The sequence below is a fragment of the Tripterygium wilfordii genome, chromosome 2 (genome assembly GCF_013401445.1).
Source record: "Tripterygium wilfordii isolate XIE 37 chromosome 2, ASM1340144v1, whole genome shotgun sequence".
NCBI classification, from domain to species: domain Eukaryota; kingdom Viridiplantae; phylum Streptophyta; class Magnoliopsida; order Celastrales; family Celastraceae; genus Tripterygium; species Tripterygium wilfordii.
In genome coordinates this window covers 4,630,621-4,642,364 of record NC_052233.1, presented here as the reverse complement: position 1 = coordinate 4,642,364, position 11,744 = coordinate 4,630,621, and positions in this window count along the sequence as shown.

The window sequence follows — 11,744 nt, the reverse complement described above, 5'->3', positions numbered from 1 at the left end:
TAGCGTTGCCAGTACCGCTAACTGCTCTGATTTCTGGTCAGCGAACAATCCAAAACCTGCAAGTTCCTTTAACTATCAAGGAGAGTCTTTGGAAGAAGGTTGCAATTCCGGAGACGGGTGTGTCCTTCAAAACCTTAATCGGGGGTTTAAGCCCAGAAAAGTATTTGGTAAATGCCGATGGAGTGAAAACTATTAATGGAGTGAAAACTGCTGATGGGAGTCCGACTTCTGATACTGAAAGGGTATTAGTGGGAGATTGTTCTGAGGAGGAGGATTTCGAAGAGGAGCAGCTGGACTATACTCTATCCGAGGATGGTTCAGGTGGGAGGTCAAAAATTTTCAACTATGATGTGACTCGATCCAGTTCTTTGGAGGTTGGGGAGACTAGTAATGGGCTATTCTAAGCTGAGGAAGGTCAGGGGGAATTGGCTAATACCAGTTTTATTCCTATCACTGGGGAGAGCTCTGAGATGGTTCCTAAACAACAGGGTAAGGAGCTGGAATATGTTGAAATTGTTGCTGGTTCTCTGCATTCTTCAGGTAATCCTGTTGTTCCAGTTAAGGGTAAATGGTGTGATTTATTTACTAGCGATAGAAGTTTAGATTCTTGTCCAAAGCTTGAGCATTTTTCTGAAATCAATGCTAAGAAGAACTGTATTTTTCTTGGTGATGACCTGGATGATAATTGTGATGTGTGGAATAATTGTATAATTGGTTATGTTGTTGGTAAATTCCTTGGGTATAGGGCTTTGAATGGCATCATTGACTCGGTCTGGAAATGTGAGGCAGTTTTAACTATTCTTGATTCTGGTTGGTTGATCTATAGATTCACTAAGGAAGAAGATAAGCTTGCAGTGCTGAGTGGGGGTCCTTATTTGGTTTATGGGAGACCTTTAGTGCTTCGATCTATGCCTGAATATTTTGATTTTGCTTCTGAAGAAATGACTAAGGTCCCAGTTTGGGTTAAATTCCCTAATTTACCTCTGAAATGTTGGTCTATGAGGTGTTTATCCAAGATAGCTAGTGTGTTGGGTAAGCCTTTACAATGTGACAAATTAACCTCAACCCTCTCAAGGCTATCGTATGCTAGGGTTTTGGTGGAGATTGATCTGTTAGATGAGTTACCTCATACCATTAACATTTTGTTACCCAATGGTACCCCCTTAGAGTAGTTGACCGACACCAAAGTGTGTGTGTGTACTTACCCCAAGTGTAGGGTATCGTCAAGTAATAAACCGGTGAGTCCGGTATCGATCCACGAGGAAGCAATGCAAATTTGAAGTGAATGATATGCAAATGACTAGCTAACACTAATAAACACAATGAATATCAAATAAAAGCAAGTAAAAGAAATGGGCCGAATGACTCGGTAGCATGAGCGATTTTGTAATCAAAGTAAGCACGAAATGGATTTAAAACAATTAATTAAAAACCTAGTCTCTAATCCGTCCCGGTGGCTACTCGGTTCTCATACTCAAGGTATCATTGCAAACACACACAACCATACACAATGCATTGTGTGATACTATCAATCATGCATATGCAAAGAGAATTGGGTTATAAGACTTCAATTCATACATGTAGGCCATCGGGTCTCTTAATCTACGATGAACGCAATGGGATAAGCACCTAATATTATGGATTAATGTTCCCCCTTGGGGCTCGGCTTGGCTAACACCCTAGTTTCACACTCAAAGATCAATTAACCATAACTCTCCCATGCACATTCCTAAATTAACCCAAAACCCCATCATCAATACACATAATTAATAGCTATGCAATGAAAAACTCAATTAATTAAGGAAATCATGCAATGGGTTTAACAATTCTCAATCGAACACATTAGATGCAATCCCTAGACTAGACAATCCAAGAATACAATCAAATATGTCATTCCCATAGATCCAATCACACAACTATCACGAAATTAAAAGAGAGAAATCGAAGCTACGATTCTTTGAGCATACCTTGAGTAATTGAAACCTTGCATCCACCATTCGGGATTAGAAACTAGAGAAGAGAACTACCCACTCATGATTGTTGCAATAAACATCCAATCTATTGTCATCTAAATCAGAGTTTATACAAAATCAAGAGAAAGCACCAAAAACAACAAAGAAAACTTAGAGAGAGAAACTAGATCTACACTACTCCTACGTTGGCTTCATGTTGGAGAAGTCGATGAATGAGAAAGAGAACCCCAATCTTAGGGTTTTCCCCTCTTTTTACAATAGAAAATACCTAACTACCCTTATAAAATCGTTCCCCATTGGTTACATACATGATTTACCCCAAATGCCCTTGAAATTTTGGTGAAGAAAATTGCAGATCCGCGGTAGGTGTCCGGACGGCTTCGGAAGGTGTCCGGACACCTGGGCTTATCAAGTCTTCGTTATAGGCTCTGTCTCATTTTTCCCGGACACCTAATATGGGTGTCCGGACAGTAAGTGTCCGGACACCTTGAGAGGTGTCCCGACACCTCACAACAAAAAGTGCCCAAAAAGTGCTCCAACTTGCCCGAACAAGGTCCGATTCCTACAAAACCAAGGGGAAACATTTGTAAGTGTAAAACTAAGCTAAAATGCAATCAAATACATTAGCTAAGTGCTAAAACATCCTAATTAAAGGACATTGGAACCTCAAAATAGAGGTCTAATCACACCCCCCAACTTAGACGTTGCTAGTCCCTAGCAATGCAACCACTACCTAAAACTAAAATCTACTAAATAAAATCCTAACTCACTGACGTAGGCATCACGGTTGCATTTAGCGCATGCAACAAGCCTTTAAACCCCTAGGTTACCCTAGTGGACGAGTTGTAGTCTCGTGAGGGCTTATCAGAGCGATACCCACAAACACTTGCCAAGGGACCACTATTACTTTGAAAGCACCATAAATGATTCTTAAATTCTCACATGCAAGAAATAGAGCTAATCCCCTAATTCCCCCGCTAGTCGAAAACATGCAAAATCTTTGGACAACCAATCTCAATCTCCTCAAAGATGACTAAGAACATTTTATACTATGTAAAATATATGTGTAATCACACAAGGCAACTCAACACATTCACACAAGTAAAACCTTGTTGTGGAACCTTTTGGTGTTCATAAATCCCCAATCCCGAATGTACACAAAAACATAAAAGCATTGTGCTAAGTGAATGACTTACACAATTGGATTAAATGTATGTGTTTATGAAAGATAATTTTGGATGGGCATAGCTTTGAGAAAGAAATCACCTACAAGAGCAACTAATGCATTCACCAACTCACTTGCTTACCTTGGATCAAATTCATCAAAAGGTTAACTGGGTTGTAATGTGGTCATGGGACAAGGTAGGAAGAATTTGGATCTAGGTAACAAGTTGCAAGGTTAAGTTCAAACATGTGAGCTAAATTCTCATTTTGTCACCCCTTCCATTGTACCACAAATTCAAACACTTCTCATCCTTTACACACAAAGGATTAACTTTATTGTATACACCTCTTTTTGATTTTTTTTCTATGCACTTTTTTTTTTCTTTTTTTCTTCTCTTTTCTTCTCGAAAATGAACAACATTTGAACAACAACCCTCAATTTTTTTCAACATAAGAAAGGGTAATATCACTACTAACTTATTTTTTTCAAGCACCTACTCAACCTTGCAACCAAAGGTGGGAAGTATTTAAGGAAGTGGTGCACACAAGGCTTGTAAGTGACATAAAAAGGCTTAAAGAAATTTAGGCTTGTAATCACTCACAAATGAATAGGCTATGCTCAAATCTCTCAACCTAATGAATCATTCAATCCTAAGTTCACAGGCAAGTGGCAAAATACAAAAATCACACTTCTCAGTAATCAAATGTAATGGATGCAAAGCTATTGAAGAACACGCTCATAGGATGTCAAATGAATATCAATGAAGAGCATCACCCAAAACCCAATGTATATCAATGAAGAATGGTTCAAAAGAATGAGAAGGGTAAAAAGGTAATTTTCAGACAAAAGGATCCAAAAACGCAGTCATACAAATGCTTTAATGCCAAGATGTCTGCTCAACTACACAATTTTGATATCAAACTAGGTCTCAGTCATTCCAAGAGAAATTGATCATAGTCATCCCACTCAATCATATGTATCGATTTAGCAAAAGAAATCAAGGAACCTACTCTACACTTGCACGTGTGAACAAGAATAAGAAATTAACGTTGAAATTGGTAGTGAATCCCAAAAGCATCTACCATTCCCTTCCTAAAGTCCATCTAGCATGTATGAACAACAAAGCACAACACAATAGGATAGAGGGTAGGAAATCATACCATACTCTTCAAAAGTGATCGGAATCATGAGAAACGAAGCATATCCTAAAAAAGTTAATACCAACCACACTATCCAAGCATGACACAAGAAGAAATTTTTTTTTTTTTTTTTTGAGAATACACATAAGCACACCAAAATAAAGCAAGTTTCACAATGAATTCACAATTCCCTCACCCCCCAACTTAAATGAGACATTGTCCCCAATATCAAGAATGGAAAACAAGGCAAGAACAAATTGTGAAATGCATTGTGAACATACAAAAACACACCAAAATTAAAGGGTAAGAAAATCAAAACATAACACACAACCATGTCACAATTCTCACCCCCCAACTTGAATAAGTGCACAAGGAGCAAAAATTGTGAAATGGATTTTGAGTATACGAGACACACACAAAAATTGAAATCAAATCAAAACTAATCACAACCATACTATGGTACAAGGGTGAAATCTAACCATGACACATGGAAGAACTGGGATCCTTGAGATCCCAGGAACATCCTCATAATCACTACTCCCATGTTGAGGAACATGACGGACCACGCATGATTCGGTCCCTTTTTCCCGAGACTCACATGGAAAAAATTGTAATTGGGATTTGGGACGCCATACTTTTTTAATTTCTATAAAAAATTTCTGTGCAAAGCAGCATTTAGAGGACTTTTTAAATCCACTTGGCAAAGGTATTTTTTTTGGTTTTTGAGGATGCACTTGGTATGATGCAACTTTTAGTGGGGAAGGCTCTAAAGCTCCTAAAAGAGAGGACAAAAATCCCACACCGTAAATAGTTAAGGATTTCAAAACTACTTTCATAGCATCTCCCTCAATCAAAAGTTTACTACCTTTCTCAACCAATGCTAGTACAACCTCAATTGAATCATGTGCAAATGCCAACTTTAATTTGTCCTCAACATGAGAGTGAATATAAAGCTTAGGGACGTACTCAATTTCCCTCCCAAGGTCTAACTTGTTCCCCTTTTTTCTCACTTTATTTTCCTCTTTCTCTTCATTTCTCTTCTCTTCGCTCTTTTCCTCAACCTTTTCAACTTGAGCATTGTCCTTGTCTCGACATGATCTATCTCCAACTATAACATTTTTCACCTCACCACCCACTTCTTCCACTAATTTCTCATCCTCACTTACCTTAGGAGTCATGGTATTGTCAATTACTATCCCACTCCTTGAGGTAATGATGGGTTGTTCTTGTTCTTGCACATTCAACCCCCCACTTGAAGTTTCGAATTGAGATTCTAATGTTTGAGTGATCTTTGTCAATTGGCTTCTTAAATCTTCCAAGGCTCTATTGGTTTGCTCACGAAATTCAAATCTCCTTTGATTAACCTCCAATTGAGCTTCCATGAATATTTGAAGCGTATCCTCAAGTGATCTCTCTTGGGGTGGGGTGCATGGTTGGTAAGATGGTGGAGCTATACATTGGTGTGAAGATTGTGCTTGCCTAAAGGATTGGTACTCATGTGCATGAATGTAGTCAAAAGGAGGAGGTGCATGTAAATTTTGTCCAAAGGGAGCATATTGTGGCACTTGTGGCATTTGATAATACATAGGATGCAAAAAATTATATGGGGGAGGCATATGGTATGCGGGAGGCATATTGGGAGGTGGGTAGACATTTTGTGGGGCAAATTGCGCCGCATTGTCTTGTTGAAGTGGTTGAGGTGCATTTTGCAAAGCATGCTCAACTTGAGCATTTTGTAAATTTTGGGCATTGCCAATTTGGACATCTTGCCCTTGCACCGGATTCATCAACTCATCAATATTCACATGTTGCAAAAGATGACGCAATGCATCAAGATTCATATCACCCCCACGTACACTCCCCGCATCACTCACATTTATATCACCACCTATCCCATCTCTATTAGACCCATGCCCACTAACATTATCTCTAGGTTGAGACATGATGGCAAGGAACAATAGCAAGTAACACACAAAAGTAGCAATCAACCACGTCAAGTAACACAAGATTTTTTTTTTTTTTCAATTTATGAACAACCAAGAACAATATTAAGCAAGAACAAGAGCAAGGATAGGAATAGAGCAACAATCAACCTTAGGAACAATAACACACCAAGATGTAGCAAGTAGTGATAAAAATAAAAATGCTCAAAGCTCTCTCAAACAACGTATCACTACCAAGCAGCAAACAAGATGGCATCCATCGCCCACAGGAATCTAAGTTAGCCCCATCCGCCAAGTTCTCCTCACAATTTTTTTTTTCCGCAACTACACTAAATCAACTACACTAGAAAGCAAGTAAAAGGGAGGAACGAAGTTACCCTTGAAGCGTGACCGTGCTCCTTCCTTATTTGATGGCGTTTAATAGCATAAAGCTAGCATCTACAAGCCACCCAGCTCCGTCTTCGACACTCGCTTCCCCGCAACGGCGCCAAAAACTTGACCGACACCAAAGTGTGTGTGTGTACTTACCCCAAGTGTAGGGTATCGTCAAGTAATAAACCGGTGAGTCCGGTATCGATCCACGAGGAAGCAATGCAAATTTGAAGTGAATGATATGCAAATGACTAGCTAACACTAATAAACACAATGAATATCAAATAAAAGTAAGTAAAAGAAATGGGCCGAATGACTCGGTAGCATGAGCGATTTTGTAATCAAAGTAAGCACGAAATGGATTTAAAACAATTAATTAAAAACCTAGTCTCTAATCCGTCCCGGTGGCTACTCGGTTCTCATACTCAAGGTATCATTGCAAACACACACAACCATACACAATGCATTGTGTGATACTATCAATCATGCATATGCAAAGAGAATTGGGTTATAAGACTTCAATTCATACATGTAGGCCATCGGGTCTCTTAATCTACGATGAACGCAATGGGATAAGCACCTAATATTATGGATTAATGTTCCCCCTTAGGGCTCGGCTTGGCTAACACCCTAGTTTCACACTCAAAGATCAATTAACCATAACTCTCCCATGCACATTCCTAAATTAACCCAAAACCCCATCATCAATACACATAATTAATAGCTATGCAATGAAAAACTCAATTAATTAAGGAAATCATGCAATGGGTTTAACAATTCTCAATCGAACACATTAGATGCAATCCCTAGACTAGACAATCCAAGAATACAATCAAATATGTCATTCTCATAGATCCAATCACACAACTATCACGAAATTAAAAGAGTGAAATCGAAGCTACGATTCTTTGAGCATACCTTGAGTAATTGAAACCTTGCATCCACCATTCGGGATTAGAAACTAGAGAAGAGAACTACCCACTCATGATTGTTGCAATAAACATCCAATCTATTGTCATCTAAATCAGAGTTTATACAAAATCAAGAGAAAGCACCAAAAACAACAAAGAAAACTTAGAGAGAGAAACTAGATTTACACTACTCCTATGGTGGCTTCATGTTGGAGAAGTCGATGAATGAGAAAGAGAACCCCAATCTTAGGGTTTTCCCCTCTTTTTACAATAGAAAATACCTAACTACCCTTATAAAATCGTTCCCCATTGGTTACATACATGATTTACCCCAAATGCCCTTGAAATTTTGGTGTAGAAAATTACAGATCCGCGGTAGGTGTCCGGACGGCTTCGGAAGGTGTCCGGACACCTGGGCTTATCAAGTCTTCATTATAGGCTCTGTCTCATTTTTCCCGGACACCTAATATGGGTGTCCAGACAGTAAGTGTCCGGACACCTTGAGAGGTGTCCCGACACCTCACAACAAAAAGTGCCCAAAAAGTGCTCCAACTTGCCCGAACAAGGTCCGATTCCTACAAAACCAAGGGGAAACATTTGTAAGTGTAAAACTAAGCTAAAATGCAATCAAATACATTAGCTAAGTGCTAAAACATCCTAATTAAAGGACATTGGAACCTCAAAATAGAGGTCCAATCAGTAGTCTGTGGAGTATGAAACCTTGCCTAAATTCTGTAAAAATTACAAGGTTCTTGGACATACCATTGGGGTGTGTTCTAGGCCTATTAATGCTAGAGCTGGCAGCAATAAAGTGGGGGGTCAGTCTGATAACAATGTGGAAGGTGTTAAGAAAGGAAGTGTGCTGGATAGACTGGGGGATCAGTCTGGCAAGAATGGTTTAGTTGATAATTAGAAAGGTAAGGCAGTTCTTGAAACTACTACTTTTGATCTTATGCAATTAGAGGTCGATGATGGTTGGGAGGTTTTCAGAGGCAAAAAGAACTCAAAAACTTCTAAAAAGAAATAGTGGAATCAAAGCAATAATGGAAATCAAGGTGGTGGTGGTTTGGCTACTTATGAGGGGCATGTCACTCTCACTGATAAAGCTGATAAATCTAACCAGGTTGGTTCTGTGGGGGCTAGAACAAGGAGTGGCGCTAGGAATCTTGTCAAGAGGGCATCTGGTAGTGCTAGGGGGTCTCCATCACCTCCTCCTATTCCATGTCAGTGTACAGTTGGAATATTAGAGGGCTCAATAGTCCTCTAAAGCAGCATGAGGTTGCTAGCCTCATGAAGAAAAGTAAAGTTGATGTTTGTGGTCTTATTGAAACTAAATTGAGCTTTTCTAAGCTTAATTTTTTTCAGAAGTTGAAGTTGAAGAATTGGAAGTTCCTTGCTAATGTAGGCATTACCAGTACAGCTAGAATTGTAGTTTTTTGGAATCCTGTTACTGTTAATGTTGAGCCTATTGCTCTTTCTACTCAAGCAATGCATGTTGCTATTACCTGTTTGGTTAGCCAGATTAAGTTTCATGCTGCTTTTGTTTATGGGTTTAATACTATCATTGCTAGGAGAGTTCTCTGGGATGATTTGAGGAGTTGGTCCCCCAATGTTCCTTGGCTTATTCTGAGGGATTTTAACTCTATCCTGACTTAGGCTCATAGGCATAGAGGGAGTAGTGTTACCACTTATGAAACTGCTAACTTCAGGGAGTGTTGCTCATATTTGGGTCTTTATGATTTGAATTACATTGGTAGTCATTACACCTGGTCTAATGGTAATGTCTGGAGTAAAATTGATAGGGTTCTTGTGAATCCTCTCTGGTATACTATGTAGATGCTTTGCCAAGTTCATTTCTATCCTCCTGGTGCTTTCTCTGATCATTCACAAGCTAGAGTCCAAATTGGTGCTTTTCATTTACATGCTAGGAGATCTTTAAAGTTTTATAATATGTGGGTGGAGCATGATCATTTTTTGCAGTTAGTTAATTCAAACTGGTCCATTCCTATCCATGGTACCCCTATGTTTATTCTCTGTAAAAGACTCAAGCACTTGAAAGCCCCCTTGAAGCTGCTAAATAAATTGCACTTTTTTCATATCTCTGAAAAGGTTAGTAGAGCTACTTCTGCTTTGGAATCTCACCAAATTTAGCTTCAAGTAGACATGGATAATCCTCCGTTGCTAATGCAAGAGAAACTTTTGAGAGTGAATCTGGTTCACCTCAAGTCTGTTGAGAACATGTTCTTTAGTCAAAAGCTTAAATCTAAATTTCTCAAGGATTATGATAAGGGCTCAAGCTTCTTTCATGCTATGTGCCACCTAAATGATGAAAGAAACATTTATCAGTTTATCAGTTTTATTATTTATGCATATGCGTGACTACGAGTTTATGTGCTTCCTAGATATCTTTGTAATTGGACAAGATGATTAAAACAGTGTCGTCTTCTTTTATTTCTTTCATTCAAAGCCTGTAAGGGAAAACATCAAACTCAATCCACTTGAACAACTAGATTTCCACTACAAAAACACCTCCTGCTTGCACCGCATTCAACCTTTTCTGAAGCTCATGTAGGTCATCTTTCAAACTTTTCAAAAACACCCATATTTCATAATCCTCTGCCCAATCTGGCAGGGTCATCAAGCGACTCATTATTAATCTCACTTTAAATTTGGTACTCTGCAATTCCTGTTGTGTCTCCTCTAACAGTGAATGGAAATAATCATTCTATTCCCTTAGAGCTGTGATCTCTCCCATTTGTTGTTGGTTCATCTCATTCATTGTTCCTTCAATCTATCATTCTCAGCTTCTAATATCCTTTGCTCCTCTCTGTCTGTGTACATCTGTAATTGTAGCTGATAGGCATCTTCTTTCCAAGATAAAAGCTCTTCATTCAATCCCTGAATCTGTTTACGCATTTCCTGGAGTTATGTATGTGTCTTGTCATGCTTCGCTGGATCTTTTTCTTTTCTTTTCTTGATTTTCTCTAGTAGCTTCAAGAATTTATCCTTCAATGCATCAAACTGCCATTTCTCTGCTTCTCTAACTTCCCTCTCTTTCTGAATCTTCATCTTCAACTTCAACTTTTTGCATTTGCCCTTATATTTGTGATACTTCTCTTTCCACAAATTTTGAGTTGCTTCGACCTTTTCCTCAATTGGGGTGTCCATTGCTTCGTTAAAATTATTTGATGGTACTTCTAGATCTGATTTTTCTTTTTCATAAGACATCTTCCCTTTCATCTTCATGCTGTCATACTGTGTGATAGTCTTCTTTCTCTCTCGAAGCCATTGTATGTATCGGTTTTTCCCTTTCAAATCTACGGTAAGCGTCCCGCGCTCCATTATATGAATCCTTTTCCATGCTTCTACCACCTGATGAGACAGACATTTCCCTTTCTGATCTTCATGAGAAAATTCAAACTCCATCAAGCCATGTGTAACTGGTGTGCATAGATTTCCTGCTTTCTGACGAAGGAACATGGTAGGTGCTTGATTAGTATTGCCCCAGGGTCCCACCAATGGCATCCAATTGTAATCACCGCATTTATAAAGTAAACCCCTTGGCTTGTACCACACAGCCCGATCAAACGTCGTTTTCGGCTCTAACTCATCCAAGAATTGTCTCCACATGTCAATAGTTGGTATGGTAGATTGTATCCTCACTGCTTTGAAGTTCTGAATTGGATCTCTAAGTAACCGGGCATGATCCTCAAACATAACAATCGAAGCTCCAATCTCCCTCAGATACTTCAAATGACTCACCAGCCAGAGTCCTAACAATTGCGAACACCCACGAAAACTGCCTTCCCCTTTGATGCGGCAATGGTTAAGGGATCGAATTGTCTCACACAAGATAACAGGTATTGGATTAGTTCCATATTTGACGAGGTGAACCAGCTTAATCACATTTTTCTCCACAAATCCACCCGCACAAGGAAATAATACTGCCCCATATACTGCTAATGCAAAAGCCATTTGTCCTTCTGGATTCTCAAACCTTTCTTGAGCAAAGTCCATCAATTTATCTATAGGAAACACCCAAATGGTAACCTTATCTTTCCCCATAGTCCGAGTTTGTTATATTTCCAAAAGCCGGTGAATAATTTTTCAACCATCAATAGTTTCTGCTGGATTGTAAATTTTGTTTACATGAGGATCATATCCTAACAATTGACCATACTCTTCTATTAAAGGAGACAAATCTGTAGAATTAAAAGTAAAACATCGATATGCAGGATCCC